Source organism: Manis pentadactyla, chromosome 7 (genome assembly GCF_030020395.1).
Source record: "Manis pentadactyla isolate mManPen7 chromosome 7, mManPen7.hap1, whole genome shotgun sequence".
Classification (NCBI taxonomy): Eukaryota; Metazoa; Chordata; class Mammalia; order Pholidota; family Manidae; genus Manis; species Manis pentadactyla.
This window is the reverse complement of record NC_080025.1, coordinates 80,080,969-80,089,676: the sequence shown is the minus strand read 5'-3', so window position 1 is coordinate 80,089,676 and position 8,708 is coordinate 80,080,969.

Genomic DNA, 8,708 nt, shown 5'->3' with positions numbered 1-8,708 from the left:
TTGTTAAGATGGAACCTTTAAATAATTCCAGATTATATATCAGCCAACATTCAAAACCTAGAAGAATTGATCCTCATTAATTTCCTTGATAATTATGTGAGTGGAAAAGAGGAAAAGTGAAATTCCTAAATGAAGTGGAATTTTCTTACTTACATGGTCTTTCAAGACAGTAATTAGTTACTATACATATCTACATCCAATTTTTTTGGCTTAAAAAAGTCAAAGAAGTTATGGAAACTTTAGCCACTGCTCAGTACTGTAATATTGTCTAAGTCACTTTCTTTCATTATCCTACTTGGTAAAAAAAGGACTAGTAAGTTTCACTGGATCCCAGGAATGTTAGGCAGACTAATTAATAGCTATAAAATGCTTTCAAATGCAGAATGCTATATCTGTATGTGTTAACTTTTTTTTTCTTCAGTAATCATGTTAATACCCTATTCATTTCACTGGTAATTGTATAGGGCCATCACTGTAATGTAATGATGTGCATCATGCAAAAGTCAGGTGAGATGATCTAATGATGTCAAGATGAAATGCTGTCAGTGAAACTCTATAAAGATAGTATAACACTGTCAAAAATGAAAGGAAATTATGGCATTGTAAGTTCTACTACCATTAAAAGATGTTAGGAGGAAAGGGTTCCACAATCTGGGGCAATGTCTGTTATGACAGATGTGCTCAAGCAACTTAAAAGACAAACTGGCATCCCTCATCTAATTTTCTTTATCCAAAGGGTTTTTATTAAAATTCTCTGTTAATTTCCTACATGAATGTCTTCAAGCCCAGAATAGGACTATGATTCTCAAAAGCAATTTGTGTTTGAAAGATTCATTGTTCTTTGGGTCTATGGTCCAACATTAATTGCACCAGATAGATATTTCTTCTGCAAGGGCAGAGAGTACATTTTAAAAGTTTTGTGAAAGGTAACAGTCTCCAAGTTTCACTCTTCGAAGAAAGCTTCGTAAGAGAAAGATCTTTATTATACATGGCACACCTCAAAGAAGAAAAGCAATACAGCCCTTTAATGCATGGTCAGTTTAGTGCATTTATCCTCTCTATATACCAGATTTTGAAAAGTCTTAGGAAGTTCAGAGCTGAAAAGGAAAACAAAACCTTTCAGTATATTTTTGCACATTTGGGAGCCTCAGGTTTCAGTTCTCTGAAGTTTTCTATTATGTGGGGGATTCAGATAAAATGATTTTTTAAATATAGAGGTGTGAGTTCTGCCAAGACTATTAAAAAAATAATAATCCAAATGAAATAAGGTCCAGAGAGTCAACATTTGGGAAAAGTTAGACAAAGGATTGAACTTTGTTGCACTTGGGGATTCTACCAGTCTTCGCGGTGCCTTTGTGTGAGTTAGAAACAAATACACCTTTCTTGGGGCAGATACGGCGCCTCGCCTGGACACGTGGCTAGGAAAGGATGGTGCAGGCTGGATCTCAGCTCCCATTCCCCCTTCATCGTGTCACCCTCATGCAGTGCACACCCTGCCCCCCACAGGTGGTGACTTGACCATCCCTAACCTCCTGGATATAAGCCAAGTAGCTCAGTCATAAGGCATCTAAGAAAACTCTGCTCCACCTACCATGCAAATTCACGTGGTATCAGGCTATGGGACAGAACTTCCCAACAAGGCCTCCTGAAAGACTTGGGGAGTGTTGGAAGTACCAGAAAATCAAGGTGTGGCCGGGAGCACTCCAGCTTACACCTGGCATCCTAGGGTGCTTACTGCATCCCCTTTTCACTTTCAAAAGCTTCCTGGTTTGAATGATACCATATATGGTCACCCTCCACATCTGATAAGAAACTGAAATTTTTACCAGAATAGTCTATAGATAGATGTGTGGGATACATATGTGAATGTGAAAGGTGGGGGAAAGAAAAGAAAGAGTGGAGAAAATGGAAGGATCTCCAACTCAGTTTTATCTGGGCTTGCCATTACTTAATCCCAGGGACCAATTGTTCATTGACATTTCACATCCATTATGAAATTAATCTTTCTATTTGAGCAACTTTCCCAGATTTTTCCTGGCTCCAATGCTAAAGATTCCCCCAACTTCCAGGTATGTATCATATCTCAATTCAATTTCCTAAGTTATAGATGCCAATATTCAGCAGTTGGATCCTAAAGAAGAGTGAGATTCATTAAAGGAAAAGGCAATTGTTGATATAAACAAACCATTACAACTAAAAGATTTATTGTCTGTGTCTTTAAGTCTAAGAACACAAAGAAAGGAGAGGAAAAACAGAATGTTATTCTGGTATCTAAAGCCATAATTCTTTGCTTTTATTTTCTACAGGGTGTGGGATTTCTGGTTTGGGAGATTCTCCATGCTATAAACTAACTAGCCACAGGAGTATAATTAAGAATCTTAACCTCTCTGCCTCACATTCCTCAATGTCAATGAAGTAAGGTGGTACCCCCTCACAGGCTGTTGCAAAGATGAAATGAAATAATACATGCAAACCAAATGCACAGAGTAAAGCCAAATGAGTGGTGTTATTTTTTATATTAGGAAAGAAGCAAACTTCCTTCAGTCTCTGCCCAACCTTTTGTATGTGTGTATACAGATAACATCTAGCCATGGGAAATTTTGACTAACTGTAGGTAACAGTATAGTTTTATATAGTTCATGTCAAATAGGAAGTTAGGAAGTCAGGTTTCTCATGGCCCTGCTATCCTCTCTAGAATATTATGAGGCCAAATATTAAATTATACGAGTACATGTTGGGATTTTTTAGAGGTTAAAACTCTAAATAAGATATTATTATTATGAAAGTGAACTCTTGCATCCTCAGTTTATTAATTTGTCAAAGAGGCATTCAAGGAGCACCTTTTATTCAAAATAAATGTATTTGGAAGTGGATATTCCTTTCTAAGGAGACAATTATACAGAGTGCCTAACTGTGCATGGCTCCCCCAGTGCTACCTCCCCCTGGCCCAGCCACCTGGAGTGTAGAGAAGGTGGCACCCTGTCTCCCATGGGCATGGGAGAGCTGAGACAGGCATCTTCCTTTCTCAGATGTCCACTAACCTCCAGGGGCCTGGAAAGAAGATTAGTCAACCCCAGTGTTCAGCCTCCCCTGCTCATGGGGAAAATGAGTATTGCACGGATGGCAGCAGGAAGAAAAGAGGGATTAAGCCAAGCAGGGAGAGAAGGCAGCAGTTCCATGCCTGGCTATTCCTAGGCATAGTGTGGCATCAAAAGGACACTCACTTGGCACTGTTCACACTAGCCCTCAAGGGCCAGGTGCTTTACCCCCAACAGTAGTGGCTGGCAGGCAGTGCCACCACATCATGGTTCACACCCGCCAATAAAGGGTGGGGTAGGAGTGCCAATTTGGAATATGAGCAAGTTCAAATTAAATGAAAGGCAAATATATAAAAGTAGAAGACCACCCATAACAGCCTAACATAGCTACTTCTCAAGGCTACTGTGAAAGTAGAAATGAATTATGTATGGAATCTCTTTGGAAAAAACATTAAAAGGTCTATAAAATGTGCAAAAGACATGCCAAATGTTCACTATAAGACTATGAAGAGGAATGGAGCCCAATGACCTACCAGAAAAACTTAGAGAACATTTTTTCCTAATCTGTGATACTTAAGATCATGTTGGATTTTTAATGACCCTGGTAAATGAAAGTCACAAAGAAAACACCTGTCATTAGCACCTTCTACCCCATACACTCCAAGTTCTCTGGCAAGTATTTCCCAAAAGACAGCCCCTGTGTAGACAGGTGCTTTTTTCCTCAATGCCATCCCAGTTATCCTTCTAATTCAGAGAGAGCAGGGAGGTTATTAATGCTGAGCTGTTTCTGTCTTTTGGCTTTCTATTCTTGTGCCTATTTCTCATCTAATCTTTTTTCATTGCTCCTGTGTAAATTAGGGAAAATTTACCAGGTGATTTTAATTACTAAAAACATTTTTCCCTAGCTTTACACCTAATTAACTGCTTTCAGGAATCATTCTACTAAGAAGATTGTCATTGTAGCAAAGATGATCTTTTTGGTTCATCTCTTTTTCTCAGTGCTAAAATATTCTCCCTGTCCTTTTCAAGTTTACATGTAGGCTAACCACCCGAGACCTAGCATGGTTACTCTATAACATGATCCTGAAGGTGTCCAAAACTCTTAAACAGCAAGTGTGAAAAAAGCTATAAAACAGTACATCCCTAAAGCATTGAGAGACTCAAATAACAAAGAAAAAGCAATGGAAAAGAGTAAGGAAAGAACGGTGCATCCATAGTATGTTCCATGGATGAATAGAGCTACTCTCACCTGTATCTGTTATTTGTTTATTAATCTGTTGGTTTTCACTTTTAGGGTTTTTTTCTAGGATAGGATTGAATGCCATATATATTCTGTAGCTAGCTGAAGTCCAAAGTTTCATAAAAAGAAGTACCTCTTCCCTCTATAGTTACAAGGATTCCTGGAACTTGTAAGAAGAATTCCAGATATCCATAAACCCCCGTTTTATTTTTTTCTATTGAAGTATAATCAAATATTACATTATATTAGTTTCATGTGTGCAACGTAATGATTCAATATTTGTACATAGGGCAAGTGATGACCACAGTAAGTCCAGTTAACATCCATTGCCACACAGCTACAAAATTTTTTCTTGTGATGAGAACTTTTAACATCTACTCTCTAAGCAACTTTCAAATATGCAGTAGACTATTATTAGCTGTAGTTGCATTATATTGTACATTACATTCCCCATGACTTATTTATTTTATAACTGAAAGTTTGTACCTTTTGATCCCCTTCACCCATTTCAACCACCCCCAATCCCATTTCAGACTAATAATAGTGCCTACAAACATATAGTATGTTGGCTACAAAGTGAGGTACTGTTGAAAAGTCACAGCAGCAACCTTAGTGTTCCCTGATTTCCTAAGGAACCAACTGAACTGAGTACATTGATTAAAGATAAACCTGAAAATGCACTCACACAACTGGGTACATGAAGTCACATACCCAAAATTATAAACCAGGATGCACCAACAAATTATATGAATGTATATGTTTATAATACTTTGCTAAATGCAGCTATGTTTGAGACAGTGAAAAAAACTGAAGACTTAATGTCGCCAAAGCAAAATTTGGCTTAACTGCCCACAGGGCTATACAAGTTGATGATTGCTAAGATTCTGGGTACAAGTAGAATAATGTATCTTTTCTGCCCACAATTTTAAAAAGTGACTCCATTGCTGTGTCAGCTACGCTTCACTTGGAAAGCTATTGACTTCTCTTTTCTGTTGCCTTAATTTTCTTCTGCAGTAGCATAGAGGGATGCAAGTCCAGGTGGGCACTGTGCCTTTGACTGATTATGCTCTGTAACACAGCAGGGAAACCTCTTATCTCAGGCTGGGCTTGCCTGTTTAAGAATCTTTTTCTTCACCAAAGTCAAAGGTAGTAAACACAGCTGTAGAAAGATATTTTATATTTTCTTGCTGTTTGTTTTAATTTATTAAAATAATATAATGAAGGCAGAGAACAAAAATGCCTACAAAATTATACTATCTGCCCAAGTGCATATATGTTGAGGGCCAAGTTTTACCTGACCATAGTATTTGAATAATCTATAGTTGCTTTTTTTACGTCTTTGCATACAGTGTTGTCAAATCATAAAAATACAGTGGCTTAGAGTCAATGAACTTTAAAATTCTAAGTTGATCTTGGAATTAAGATGTTATTAAAGATGAGTTAAGCTTCACTCTTACTATTTCCTTGCCAGAGTTGGAACACTGCTCTGAATTTCTGTCTGCCTATTCCTTTTCTTTTAACTCTACAATGGGTATTTTTTAAATTGGAATATTTATGCATCTTTCAGAAGAATAAAGATTTCATAAATGGTATCACAGCCAAAACTCCCTTTCAAGAAAATGAAATCTTGAGTTTAGGATGAAGAATATGACTCAATTTCAGTTTGCAAAGACATATAATAATATAATCCCATTTACTTCCTACTTAGATGAAATTGAAGTGTTTTCAGCTGTGGTATGTTAAATTCGTCTCATAGAGAATAGATTTGAGTGGATACTTAAGGCCTTTGCCTAGCCAGTTATGTTTAAGTTAAATGGATAAACACATTTTAATGTCTTAATTATAAAAACAAGACATGCAGAAGTCTATGAGCTGCACTATCATTTGGAAATAAACTGGAAAATCCTATTAGGTTGGAATTAAGTGGAAAATAGTTTCCCCCTTGGGGATTTTTAATTTATTCAGAATATTTATATAATTGCCTGCTAGTGAATCCTTTGAGATTACTTTGTTGGAGACACTCTTTAACTCCAAACACATTTTTTTTTTGACAGCAAGGGGGTACTGTGATTAATTTCTGCATGGGAAGAATCTTTCTTTCTATTTATCCTTTCCACCACCTCCCTCCCTGGGTGAGGGCATTGTCAAATCATATGGACTTCAAGGAATTCTGGCTTGGGCCTAGTTAGTTCAGCCTCATGAGTGCATAAGAATGCGTCTAAATGAAATTTAAGCCTACATGGTAAATTAAAACAGTTTTGCTAACTCAGAAGATGAACCACCTCTGAATGTCAGTTCTAAGCCAGGGTGTCTGGCTGACTGTTGGGAAACCCCAGTCCTTTCAGGTGAGTTGCCAAAACCAGTGGCCAATAACTGGTGATATTTTTGAAAGTCTTTAGCAATTTTGCAACCATCACTCCTGTCTTTTCATCCCGTCCCAATTTATAGAAATGTGTTTCTTCTAGACAAGCATCAAATTGAGTATTTCAGGGATGTTACCTTAAGTTAAGAAATGACCTTAGCTCAAAGAAAAATGAAGTTCCATTCTAAATAAAATTACTCAGATCTATCTCCACAAAAATGTATGATGTAACCAGCTTTGTTTGTGTTTGAGATTTCTGGGATGAAAAGTGCTTTAGATGGATCATGATTAATAAAAACCTAGTAATAATGAACTGATCTGAGAGAATTTTTCACTAAAAAGATTAAGAAAAGATGGATATAGCATTCCAAATAAAAGTAAAACAAACCTCAGCACCGGACCAGGATTTTTAAGAGACAGGTAGCCCAGTGATGAAAGTTCTAAAGTCAAGAAACATTGCAGTATAGCTCTATGGAGTCCTTCATCTTCCTGAATTATGTGCATCCTAATGATGTATATACAATGTTTTAAATAAATTAGGCAGTAGTTTCCATACTAAAAATATCTTGAGTATATAAATTAAAGATTTTCAAGTGCACTGATTTGTCTGAACTTCAAGCCCAAAGGAAAGGATGTTCTACTTTTGGCACACCTGTGAGTAAAGAGATATCCAGATGGTCCAGAGGCAGAAAACTGAGTTAATGCAGCTGTTGAAATGACCTGACCCACCCCTTTCTACAGCACTCTCTTACAAACTCAGAGTGGCACTATCTTTCCAGTTCATAGGAGCCTTTCCAGGGCCTCATCTAAAGGAAGGCCTGCTTCTTCAGAACTGCCTAAGAAACAAGGGTCACCCTCGACCCTTTCCAGTCACCACAGTTTAGGAGACTAAAGGGTGAGGGTTACTCCCCCACATCCCCGAATTTCTTGCTGACCAGAAAAAGGTGATAGGTGGGAGGATGAAGAAGAGTATGAACGTGTAAGGAGCAAAGGGAAGGAACCAAAGGATATGGGAGTGGAAAGGAATATCTGCTGGAAGCACAGATAAGGAAAGCCACGTGGCAGTGGGCTCCAACCCAGAGGACCGGCCGGCATTGTCCTCCCAGTGACTCTGAGCTTGGGAAACGTTTGCCATTTGCAAGGTGCTCTTCGGGACACTTGGTGGCGCTAGTGATAAAGACTTGCACTTCTCCTAGCGTGCTTGTCCCTCCCGCAGCCCCACTCTCCCGCCCCTTGCAAATTTCGGCTACCAGGAGTCGAAGTTACTCGCATTCTTCCTACCTGTGGCATTGGGGAGCGAGCGTACTTTCCGGGAAGTTTGATAACGTGGGTCCGTTTCTCTGTGGCTGGGCCTCTCGGTGGGATTTGAAAGAGCTAACAGCGTAGTGCCAGCTCGCCTTAAGACAAATTTCCAAGCCTTGGTGTCAGAACCACCCACAGTTCTAGCAAAAGTTGCTACCCTGCGAGCCAGGATACCCAGAGCGTGTGGGTACCAAGCGGCGGCTCAGCCTGGTCGCCACCGTGCGTGAGCCACAATGACTCTAATGTGAAATGAAGTGGGACTGTATCGTGATCAGACCCAAGCTCCTTTTAATTAGCGCTCCCTCTCGCTCCCACTGCCTTTAAGGAAAGTGTAGGGGAGACTGAGGTCAACCTCGAAAAGCAGCAGAACTGAGTCAGGAAAGTTCAGGTTCTGGACCTTCAGAATCACACTCAGATTTGGAGGTCCAGCCCAGCAGCAGCCTTCGCAAAAGTGGCTCCAGTCTGGCCTGAAGGCCAACAGTTAGGAATTGGAATAAAGACGCTGATTCCTTCCCTCTCAACTCCACTCCTTTTTGTCTTCTGTTAAATATGGGGGAGATGTTGTTGTTCTTTGATGGAGGGAGAAGTGAAATGTAGCAACTTAGCATAGTAACATTATGCTCTCCACAGGATCCCAAACTCTTAAATTTTGCTCAGATGCTGCAACTTCCAATCCCATCCTTGTCGGAACCTGCCTCCTCACAAGGTGAAACATCCTATTAAGGTTAAGCATTTTGACCATGTGCTGAACTTTTAAATCTGTAGT